Source organism: Anomaloglossus baeobatrachus, chromosome 2 (assembly GCF_048569485.1).
Source record: "Anomaloglossus baeobatrachus isolate aAnoBae1 chromosome 2, aAnoBae1.hap1, whole genome shotgun sequence".
NCBI lineage: Eukaryota > Metazoa > Chordata > Amphibia > Anura > Aromobatidae > Anomaloglossus > Anomaloglossus baeobatrachus.
This window is the reverse complement of record NC_134354.1, coordinates 357,440,098-357,452,140: the sequence shown is the minus strand read 5'-3', so window position 1 is coordinate 357,452,140 and position 12,043 is coordinate 357,440,098. Positions and strand designations below refer to the sequence as shown.

The following is a 12,043-nucleotide window of genomic DNA, read 5'->3' as shown; positions in this document are numbered from 1 at the left end:
CACATGGCTATTTTGACGTCATGATAGGTCCTGCATTTCTGCTGGCAGTGCTGGTCACGGGGAGGATTCAGCGATCATCGGATGGAATAGCGGCAGGAGACAGAGTACAGGAGGGATCGCGGGGACCGGTAAGTGTTATGGCAATGTTTATTAACTGTTTGTGTACATTTTTAATGCATTTTTATGTGTTTGTGATTGCCTCCCATTATAGCCTATTTGTTCGAGTTCGGTTCGTCGAACGTTCGACGAACCGAACTCGAACGGGAGCCCCGTTCGGCGAACCGACTCGAGCCGAACCGCGACCGGTTCGCTCATCTCTAGTCCTGGGTTCAATCCCCAGTGAAACCAATCTGTTCTTAGTGTTGAAATAATACGCTATCCAACTACAATATATGAAGTTCTTGGCTTTGTTGCCGAATGATGGGATGTTTTGGCTTCCATCCCCAACAGAGCTACAAATTTGTTTTTTTTTTCCCTGGCGGTCAAAACTCGTCTCTAATTGCCATTACTTTGCAGGCTTTCAAAGGTTTCATAGTGTAGTGGAAATCACGTGTGCTTTCCATGCAGAAGGTCCTGGGTTCAATCCCCAGTGAAACCCATGTGTTCTTGGGTTGAAATACTCCCCTTTCAACCTGCAGTATATAAAGTTCTTGGCTTTGTTGCTGAATAACTGGATGTTTTAGCTTCCATTACCAACAGAGCTACGAATTTGTTTTTTTTCCCCTGGCGGTCAAAACTCGTCTCTAATTGCCATTACTTTGCAGGATTTCAAAGGTTTCATAGTGTAGTGGTCATCACGTCTGCTTCACACGCAGAAGGGCCTGGGTTCAATCCCCAGTGAAACCAATCTGTTTTTGGTGTTGAAGTAATTTCCTATCGACTTGTAATATGTGAAATTCTTGGTTTCGTGTCCAAATGACAATACATTTTGGCTTCCATCACAAGGAGAACTACGATTTTGGGTTTCTTTTTTATTGAACATTTTAGCAGAAAACATAATCCCATATTATAAAAATCCTATTTGTTTCAAAATATATAGTTCCCATAAATACAAAAGCAAAAGACCAAACTATGGAGAAAAAAGTAACACATTCAATATAAACTTCAATTTAAGCAAAATCCCTTTGTAGGAATAAAACTGGTAAAATATGTAATAATAATTGTAAATGTTTCATTAAGCAAAAATACTTTCCTTCAGCAATAAAAAGGCCCCGTCAGTCACAATTCTGCTCTGCTAGCCAATACACAGTAATTTATCGTCAGGTTTCATAGTGTAGTGGTCATCACGTCTGCTTAACACGCAGAAAGTCCTGGGTTCAATCGCCAGTGAAACCAATCTGTTCTTAGTGTTGAAATAAAATGCTATCCAACTACAATATATGAAGTTCTCGGCTTTGTTGCCGTATGACGTGATGTTTTGGCTTCCATCACAAGCAGAACTACAAATTATTATTTTTTTTCCCCTGGCGGTCAAAACTCGTCTCTAAATGCCATTACTTTGCAGGATTTCACAAGTTTCATAGTGGAGTCGTCATCACGTCTACTTCACACGCAGAAGGTCCTGAGTTCAATCCCCAGTAAAAGCAAGCCGTCTTCGCTGTTGAAGAAATTTGCTATCAACCTGTAACATATGAAATTCTTTGTTTTGTTGCCAACTGATAATATATTTTGGCTTTTATTACCAAGAGAACTACGATTTTGGGTTTCTTTTTTATTGACCATTTAAGCAGAAAACATAATCCCATATTATAAAAATCCTGTTTGTTTCAAAATATATAGTTCCTTTAAATACAAAAGCAAACAACTAAACTATGTGGAAAAAAGTAACACATTCAATGTAAACTTCCTTTTAAGCAAAATCCCTTTGTAGGAATAAAACTGGTAAAATATGTAATAAAAATTGTAAATGTTTCATTAACAAAAAATACTTTCTTCAGCAATAAAAAGGCCCCGTCAGTCACAATTCTGCTCTGCTAGCCAATACACAGTAATTTTCCTTCAGGTTTCATAGAGTAGTGGTCATCACGTCTGCTTAACACGCAGAAGGTCCTGCGTTCAATCCCCAGTAAAACCAATTTGTTCTTGGTGTTGAAATAATACTCAATTAAACTACAATATATGAAGTTCTTGGCTTTGTTGCCAAATAACGGGATGTTTTAGCTTCCATCACCAACAGAGCTACGAATTTGTTTGTTTTCCCCTGGCGGTCAAAACTCATCTCTAATTGCCATTACTTTGCAGGATTTCAAAGGTTTCATAGTGTAGTGGTCATCACGTCTGCTTCACACGCAGAAGGTCCTGGGTTCAATCCCCAGTGAAACCAATCTGTTTTTGGTGTTGAAGTAATTTCCTATCGACTTGTAATATGTGAAATTCTTGGTTTCGTTGCCAAATGACAATACATTTTGCCTTCCATCACAAAGAGAACTACGATTTTGGGTTTCTTTTTTATTGACCATTTTAGCAGAAAACATAATCCCATATTATAAAAATCCTATTTGTTTCAAAATATATAGTTCCCATAAATACAAAAGCAAAAGACCAAACTATGGAGAAAAAAGTAAAACATTCAATATAAACTTCAATTTAAGCAAAATCCCTTTCTAGGAATAAAACTGGTAAAATATGTAATAATAATTGTAAATGTTTCATTAACCAAAAATACTTTCCTTCAGCAATAAAAAGGCCCCGTCAGTCACAATTCTGCTCTGCTAGCCAATACACAGTAACTTTTCGTCAGGTTTCATAGTGTAGTGGTCATCACTAGAGTTGAGCGCGGTTTGCGGTTCGAGGTTCTCCAGTTCTAGGCTCGAGTGATTTTGGGGCCTGTTCTAGATCGAACTAGAACTCGAGCTTTTTTGCAAAAGCTCGGTAGTTCTAGAAACGTTCGAGAACGGTTCTAGCAGCAAAAAACCAGCTAATTCCTAGCTGGCTTTCCGCTGTAATAGTGTAAGTCACTCTGTGACTCACACTATTATGACATTTCAGTGTATAGTGTGCGTGAACAGCGCCTTCAGATCACTACTGTTTGTATAATGGCGATCACCATTTTTTTTTTTTTTTTTATCCTTGTCTTCCTTCCCTAAGCGCGCGCGTCTTGTGGGGCAGGCCAGCATGTCAGCCAATCCCAGACACACACACAGCTAAGTGGACTTTTAGCCAGAGAAGCAACGGCATGTGTGATAGGATGTCCATGTCACATGTCCCTGCATTATAAAACCGGACATTTTCCTCCAGGACGCCATTATCTCTTCTGCGTCCTTGGTGTCAGTCATCACTTGCGAAGCTCCGTCCTGAGTCCTATCGCTGATACAGCTGTATGCGCTCCATACACAGCGCTGGACAGCATAGGGATAGCACTTTCCATCAGTCCTTTTAAGGGCTCGCACCGGCAGGGTCAGAGCCATAGGTGACAGGTCCTGAAAACAGGGACAGCGTCTGTGTAGCCAAGGTCAGGGATTTCGTCGCTCCATTTCCCCATTAGGAGGGAATAGAAAGGCAGGCTTCCATTCCTCTACCCAGAGCCCCACAATCCTGGCACTGTACCCTCCTGTCCTCTGCACACTCCAACTCATTATAACTAAGCCATTATACTAGCAAACACTCAGTGTACCTAGTGGCATCCTAAACGTGGCTATTGGACATTTGTCTAGTCACACTAGTGCAAAGACATTTGCAGCACCTCTACCTGCATTGCACACTCCAACTCATTATAACTAAGCCATTATACTAGCAAACACTCAGTGTACCTAGTGGCATCCTAAACGTGGCTATTGGACATTTGTCTAGTCATACTAGTGCAAAGACATTTGCAGCACCTCTACCTGCATTGCACACTCCAACTCATTATAACTAAGCCATTATACTAGCAAACACTCAGTGTACCTAGTGGCATCCTAAACGTGGCTATTGGACATTTGTCTAGTCACACTAGTGCAAAGACATTTGCAGCACCTCTACCTGCATTGCACACTCCAACTCATTATAACTAAGCCATTATACTAGCAAACACTCAGTGTACCTAGTGGCATCCTAAACGTGGCTATTGGACATTTGTCTAGTCACACTAGTGCAAAGACATTTGCAGCACCTCTACCTGCATTGCACACTCCAACTCATTATAACTAAGCCATTATACTAGCAAACACTCAATGTACCTAGTGGCATCCTAAACGTGGCTATTGGACATTTGTCTAGTCACACTAGTGCAAAGACATTTGCAGCACCTCTACCTGCATTGCACACTCCAACTCATTATAACTAAGCCATTATACTAGCAATTTTTGCTGCCAGTTTAAGGGCCGTAGTTGCATTGTCAGGGATATTTATTCTTTATTATTCTGCTGTTAATAAAGCTAGACCACCACTGCAATCTACACCACCTCTCAATTTTTACTACCACATTTTCAGTGCACAATCTTGTCGCAATCAACATGAGTGGCAAAATGACAGATGCTGGTGGAAAGGGGAAGAGGCGTGGTGGAAAAGGCAAAAAAGGTTTTGTACGTGGGGAAGGTGGCAAAGCTCCATTATCATCTGCTGAAGATAGACCATCTACCAGCAAAAGTAAGATGTCTACTACTTACCGTGGACAATCCGATGTGCTCCCTTTTTTACGGACACGAACAACAGGAACAAAGGTAGATGATAGCCAAAAAAGGAAAATGCTTGAATAGAATTCAAGTGGTCCAACAAGTGCCCTCTCAGCCACTTCAAGTACCGCATCCAAAAAACACCAGTCCTTTGAGTTGTCATCCCAATCAAACTTGATTTCTCCCAGCTCTGAAGTCTCCATCAGCCCTGCACAGTATGGTGGAACTGAGATGGCTGAGTCTGCAGAGCTGTTCAGTCACACTATAGCCTGGGAATCAGAGGTCTGCTCCCAAGCTACAGTGAGTACAGAACAGGAAATGGTCTGCAGTGATGCCCAGAACCTTTGTGACTCTGATTCAGGCCGTGAGGACAAAGTTTCTGAGCATAATGTTGACCCTTTGTCACAAACTGTAACACCTGTGGTTATAGACAATGAGGAACATACCGATGAAGATGAGACGCAGATACCCGATTGGGATGACAACTTAAATATTCGGTCAGGGCAAGAAGAGGTTCGGTCTGAGTGGGAGGGGAGTGCAAACACAACAATTGATGATGAAGTTCTAGATCCCACCTACTGTCAACCCACAGTCAGGCCCTTGAGGAGGTCAACAGAGGTGGTGGAGGAGGATGCAACTGATGACGAAGTTACCTTGCGCCTTCCTGGACAGAGTCGGAGTACTGGTAGCACGTCTACAACTGCATCCTCAGCCACCACTCTGCCTCTGAGCATTATTCGGGGTGGATCAACAGGTCGCATGGCCTCTAAGCCTTGCCTAGCCTGGTCCTTTTTTGACAAAGAAAAAGATCGCCCAAATCATGTGATCTGTAAAATTTGTCATGGTTCTCTTAGTAGAGGTCAAAACCTCAGCTGTTTGACAACTTCTTGCATGAATCGTCACATGAATAAACATCATATGGCCCGGTGGGAAGCTCACCGTGCTGCAATGCGGCGTAGCGGAGCGAACCATCCACCGCCTGCCCCTTCCATGGCATCCGCGCGCTCGTCATCTTCTAGGACTGTGGGGACAGCTGTCACACCTGTTTTTCCACCCACAACTTCCACCACTGTAACCGCAACAGGCAGTTTGCTTGGTAGGTCGTCAGTTGGTTTGGAAGGGGAAACAAGTGAGTGTGTACAGCAATCTCAGACATCGATAGCACCAACGTTGGATGAAGGCAACATCATGTCTCCGCCTGCACTTTCCTCACAAACCTGCATTTTTCCAGGGACACCCTACTCAACACCGTCTACACACAGCAGCCAGATCTCTGTCCCTCAGATGTGGTCAAATAAAAGGCCACTTCCTGCGACCCATGACAAAGCTAAGAGGTTGACTCTATCCCTCTGTAAGCTGTTGGCTACCGAAATGCTGCCTTTCCGCCTAGTGGACACACAGGATTTTAGAGACCTTATGTCTGTCGCTGTGCCCCAGTACCAGATGCCTAGTCGCCACTACTTCTCTAAGAAAGGTGTGCCCGCGCTACACCAGCATGTCGAACACAACATCACCGCTTCCTTGAGAAACTCTGTGTGTGAACGGGTGCATTTCACCACCGACACTTGGACCAGTAAGCATGGACAGGGACGTTACATGTCGCTGACTGGGCACTGGGTAACTATGGTGATAGATGGTGAAGGGTCTGCTGCACAAGTCTTGCCGTCCCCACGACTTGTGTGTCAATCCTCTGTCTGTCCAAGTTCCGCCACTGCTTCTGCATCCTTCACCTCATCTGGGTCCTCCACCTCCGCCCCAAGCCTGCCTGGTCAGGCCACCAGCGTTCTCACTGCGCAGAAGGAATCACGCACCCATCATTACTATACTGGCAGCAGAGCGCAACGGCATCAGGCGGTCTTTAGCTTGACATGTCTTGGTAATAAGAGTCACACAGCTGAGGAGTTGTGGTCAGCTCTGCGGTCCGAGTTTAATAAATGGTTGTCTCCACTCAACCTGCAGCCTGGTAAGGCCGTGTGCGACAATGCTGCAAACCTGGGTGCGGCCCTTCGCCTGGGCACGGTGACACACGTACCTTGTATGGCTCACGTGTTGAACCTTGTCGTGCAGCAATTTTTAACACACTATCCCGGCCTAGATGGCCTTCTGAACAGGGCCCGAAAACTGTCTGCTCACTTCCGCCGTTCAAGCGCCGCAGCAGAGCGACTTGCATCGCTCCAGAAGTCTTTCGGCCTGCCGGTTCATCGCCTGAAATGCGATGTGGCGACACGCTGGAATTCAACTCTCCACATGTTACAGCGACTGTGGCAGCACCGCCGAGCCCTGGTGCAATACGTCATGACGTATAGCCTGGGCCAACGAGATGCAGAGGTGGGTCAGATCACCCTGATGGAGTGGTCTCAGATCAAGGACCTATGCACCCTTCTGCACAGTTTCGACATGGCGACGAATATGTTTAGCGCTGACAATGCCATTATCAGCATGACGATTCCAGTCATTTACATGCTGGAGCAGACGCTAAACACTATTCGGAGTCAGGGGGTGGGACAACAGGAAGAGGATGAACTACAGGAGGATTCATATGCGCAAGACACAACAACATCACCAAGGTCCAGACGTTCATCATCACCAAGGCGCCAGGCATGGGACCATGGGGGACAGGGATCAACAAGGGCGCATGTTAGCAGGCGAGATGTTGAGGAAGGTGCAGGAGAACATGAAGAAATGGAGGACGAACTGTCCATGGACATAGAAGACTCAGCAGATGAGGGAGACCTTGGTCAAATTTCAGTTGAAAGAGGTTGGGGGGAGATGTCAGAGGAAGAAAGAACGGTTAGCACCTCTATGCCACAAACACAGCGTGGACTTGGTCCGCATGGCTGCGCCAGACACATGAGCGCCTTCTTGTTGCACTACCTCCAACATGACCCTCGTATTGTCAAAATTAGAAGTGATGATGACTACTGGCTTGCCACACTATTAGATCCCCGGTACAAGTCCAAATTTTGTGACATAATTCCAGCCATAGAAAGGGACGCACGTATGCAGGAGTATCAGCAGAAGCTGTTACTCGATCTTAGATCGGCTTTTCCGCCAAACAACCGTGCAGGTGCTGGGAGTGAATCTCCCAGTTGTAACTTGACAAACATGGGACGGTCTCGTCATCTTCAACAGTCTACCCGTACCAGTAGGACCGTATCTGGTGCTGGTAACAGCAATTTTATGGAATCTTTTCATAATTTTTTTAAACCCTCTTTTGTAAGGCCACCAGAGACAACAAGTCTGACACATAGTCAACGGCTGGAGAGGATGATACAGGAGTATCTCCAAATGAACATCGATGCCATGACTTTGCAAATGGAGCCTTGCTCCTTTTGGGCTTCAAATCTAGAAAAATGGCCAGAGCTCTCCAGTTACGCCTTGGAGATTTTGTCGTGTCCAGCTGCCAGCGTTGTCTCTGAACGTGTCTTCAGTGCTGCTGGGTGTGTGCTGACAGATAAGCGCACGCGTCTGTCCAGTGACAATGTGGACAGACTGACGTTCATCAAAATGAACAAGTCATGGATCCAGAAGGAATTTACTACCCCTGTGTCATCCTGGGGAGAGTAAATGCTTGTGGATTTGGAATGTGCTTGATGCAAATCAAAACATCCTGTTTGCAACTAGGGCACAACTGCTGCCACTGATGGGGTGTGTGTGTGTGTGTGTGGCCCAATTTTTTTAAAAAAGGGAGGCTCCGCTTGGAGTAACCCTTGCTTACATTGTTTTTAAAAGAAGCCAAGATGAACAAGTCATGGTTCAGCAAAGACTTTGCTACCTACCCTGGTGTCATCCTGGGGACGGATAACAATGGCGTATTTTTGAATGTGCTTGATGCAAATCTAGCTGTGAAGTGTACAACTAGGGCACAAGTGCTGCCACTGAATGGGTGGGTGTGTGTGGGGCACAATTTTTGGAAAAAAAGGGAGGCTCTGCTTGGAGTAACCCTTGCTTGATGTGTTTTTAAAAGAAGCCAAGATGAACAAGTCATGGTTCAGCAAAGACTTGGCTACCTACCCTGGTGTTATCCTGGGGACGGATAACAATGGCGTATTTTTGAATGTGCTTGATGCAAATTTAGCTGTGAAGTGTACAACTAGGGCACAAGTGCTGCCACTGAATGGGTGGGTGTGTGTGGGGCACAATTTTTTGAAAAAAAGGGAGGCTCCGCTTGGAGTAACCCTTGCTTGATGTGTTTTTAAAAGAAGCCAAGATGAACAAGTCATGGTTCAGCAAAGACTTTGCTACCTACCCTGGTGTCATCCTGGGGACGGATAACAATGGTGTATTTTTGAATGTGCTTGATGCAAATCTAGCTGTGAAGTGTACAACTAGGGCACAAGTGCTGCCACTGAATGGGTGGGTGTGTGTGGGGCACAATTTTTGGAAAAAAGGGAGGCTCCGCTTGGAGTAACCCTTGCTTGATGTGTTTTTAAAAGAAGCCAAGATGAACAGAGCTGGGATCAGGAAACACTTTGCTACCTACCCCGGTGTCATCCTGGGGACGGATAACAATGGCGTATTTTTGAATGTGCTTGATGCAAATCTAGCTGTGAAGTGTACAACTAGGGCACAAGTGCTGCCACTGAGTGGGTGTGTGTGGGGCACAATTTTTTGAAAAAAAGGGAGGCTCCGCTTGGAGTAACCCTTGCTTGATATGTTTTTAAAAGAAGCCAAGATGAACAAGTCATGGTTCAGCAAAGACTTTGCTACCTACCCTGGTGTCATCCTGGGGACGGATAACAATGGCGTATTTTTGAATGTGCTTGATGCAAATCTAGCTGTGAAGTGTACAACTAGGGCACAAGTGCTGCCACTGAATGGGTGGGTGTGTGTGGGGCACAATTTTTGGAAAAAAAAAGAGGCTCCGCTTGGAGTAACCCTTGCTTGATGTGTTTTTAAAAGAAGCCAAGATGAACAGAGCTGGGATCAGGAAACACTTTGCTACCTACCCCGGTGTCATCCTGGGGACGGATAACAATGGCGTATGTTTGAATGTGCTTGATGCAAATCTAGCTGTGAAGTGTACAACTAGGGCACAAGTGCTGCCACTGAGTGGGTGTGTGTGGGGCACAATTTTTTGAAAAAAGGGAGGCTCCGCTTGGAGTAACCTTGCGGTGTTTTACATGATTTCAGAAGGGCGTGCCATGCCTATATCTGTGTGTCCTCCTCTTTTTCCTTGTCCAGCTGTTTTGTTTTCGCATGAGTATATGTCCTTGTCACTTTCCCATGTGTTTGTGTTGTGTTGTGAGTTGTTTGTCACCTTTTGAACACCTTTGAGGGAGTTTTCTAGGTGTTTTTATGTGTTTATGAATGCCTGTCATTGTTTCCTATGCAGTTCGAGTTCGGTTCGTCGAACGTTCGACGAACCGAACTCAAACGGGACCCCCGTTCGGCGAACCGACCTCGAGCCGAACCGGGACTGGTTCGCTCATCTCTAGTCATCACGTCTGCTTAACACGCAGAAGGTCCTGGGTTCAATCCCAGTGAAACCAATCTGTTCTTAGTTTTGAAATCATACACTATCCAACTACAATATATGAAGTTCTCGGCATTGTTGCCGAATGACGGTATGTTTTGGCTTCCATCAAAAACAGAACTACAAATTATTTTTTTTTTTTCCCCTGGCTGTCAAAACTCGTCTCTAAATGCCATTACTTTTCAGGGTTTCACAGGTTTCATAGTGGAGTGGTCATCACGTCTACTTCACATGCAGAAGGTACTGGGTTCAATCCCCAGTAAAAACAAGCCGTTTTCGCTGTTGAAGTAATTTGCTATCAACCTGTAATATATGAAATTCTTGGTTTTGTTGCCAACTGATAATATATTTTGGCTTCCCTCACCAAGAGAACTACGATTTTGGGTTTCTTTTTTATTGACCATTTTAGCAGAAAACATAATCCCATATTATAAAAATCCTGTTTGTTTCAAAATATATAGTTCCTTTAAATACAAAAGCAAACAACTAAACTATGTGGAAAAAAGTAACACATTCAATGTAAACTTCCTTTTAAGCAAAATCCCTTTGTAGGAATAAAACTGGTAAAATATGTAATAAAAATTGTAAATGTTTCATTAACCAAAAATACTTTCCTTCAGCAATAAAAAGGCCCCGTCAGTCACAATTCTGCTCTGCTAGCCAATACACAGTAACTTTCCATCAGGTTTCACAGAGTAGTGGTCATCACGTCTGTTTAACACGCAGAAGGTACTGCGTTCAATCCCCAGTAAAACCAATCTGTTCTTGGTGTTGAAATAATACTCAATTAAACTACAATATATGAAGTTCTTGGCTTTGTTGCCGAATGATGGGATGTTTTGGCTTCCATCCCCAACAGAGCTACGAATTTGTTTTTTTTTCCCCTGGCGGTCAAAACTCGTCTCTAATTGCCATTACTTTGCAGGCTTTCAAAGGTTTCATAGTGTAGTGGAAATCACGTCTGCTTTACACGCAGACGGTCCTGGGTTCAATCCCCAGTGAAACCCATGTGTTCTTGGTGTTGAAATAATCCCCTATAAACCTGCACTATATTAAGTTCTTGGCTTTGTTGCCGAATAACGGGATGTTTTAGCTTCCATCACCAACAGAGCTACGAATTTGTTTTTTTTTCCCTGGCGGTCAAAACTCGTCTCTAATTGCCATTACTTTGCAGACTTACAAAGGTTTCGTAGTGTAGTGGTCATCACGTCTGCTTCACACGCAGAAGGTCCTGGGTTCAATCCCCAGTGAAACCAAACTGTTTTTGGTGTTGAAGTAATTTCCTATCGACTTGTAATATGTGAAATTCTTGGTTTCGTTGCCAAATGACAATACATTTTGGCTTCCATCACAAAGAGAACTACGATTTTGGGTTTCTTTATTATTGACCATTTTAGCAGAAAACATAATCCCATATTATAAAAATCCTATTTATTTCAAAATATATAGTTCCCATAAATACAAAAGCAAAAGACCAAACTATGGAGAAAAAAGTAACACATTCAATATAAACTTCAATTTAAGCAAAATCCCTTTGTAGGAATAAAACTGGTAAAATATGTAATAATAATTGTAAATGTTTCATTAACCAAAAATACTTTCCTTCAGCAATAAAAAGGCCCCATCAGTCACAATTCTGCTCTGCTAGCCAAATACACAGTAACTTTTCGTCAGGTTTCATAGTATAGTGGTCATCACGTCTGCTTAACACGCAGAAGGTCCTGGGTTCAATCCCCAGTGAAACCAATCTATTCTTAGTGTTGAAATAATACGCTATCCAACTACAATATATGAAGTTCTCGGCTTTGTTGTTGAATGACGGGATGTTTTGGCTTCCATCACAAACAGAACTACAAATTATTTTTTTTTTCCCCTGGCGGTCAAAACTCGTCTCTAAATGCCATTACTTTGCAGGATTTCACAGGTTTCATAGTGGAGTCGTCATCACGTCTACTTCACACGCAGAAGGTCCTGG

The 12,043-nt window shown here is 43.9% G+C and overlaps 5 non-coding genes across 5 annotated transcripts; all 5 read left to right on the top strand.

Moving 5' to 3' along the window:
* The first annotated feature begins 773 nt into the window (after positions 1 to 773).
* TRNAV-CAC (transfer RNA valine (anticodon CAC)) lies at positions 774 to 846 on the top strand. Its single transcript has one exon. It is a non-coding gene; the product is annotated as a tRNA-Val (tRNA).
* A 1,404-nt stretch (positions 847 to 2,250) lies between these two features.
* Positions 2,251 to 2,323, top strand: TRNAV-CAC (transfer RNA valine (anticodon CAC)). Its single transcript has one exon. It is a non-coding gene; the product is annotated as a tRNA-Val (tRNA).
* An 8,679-nt stretch (positions 2,324 to 11,002) lies between these two features.
* On the top strand, positions 11,003 to 11,075 carry TRNAV-UAC (transfer RNA valine (anticodon UAC)). The gene has a single exon. It is a non-coding gene; the product is annotated as a tRNA-Val (tRNA).
* Positions 11,076 to 11,251: 176 nt separating this feature from the next.
* On the top strand, positions 11,252 to 11,324 carry TRNAV-CAC (transfer RNA valine (anticodon CAC)). The gene has a single exon. It is a non-coding gene; the product is annotated as a tRNA-Val (tRNA).
* Positions 11,325 to 11,741: 417 nt separating this feature from the next.
* TRNAV-AAC (transfer RNA valine (anticodon AAC)) lies at positions 11,742 to 11,814 on the top strand. The gene has a single exon. It is a non-coding gene; the product is annotated as a tRNA-Val (tRNA).
* The last annotated feature ends 229 nt before the right edge of the window (positions 11,815 to 12,043 follow it).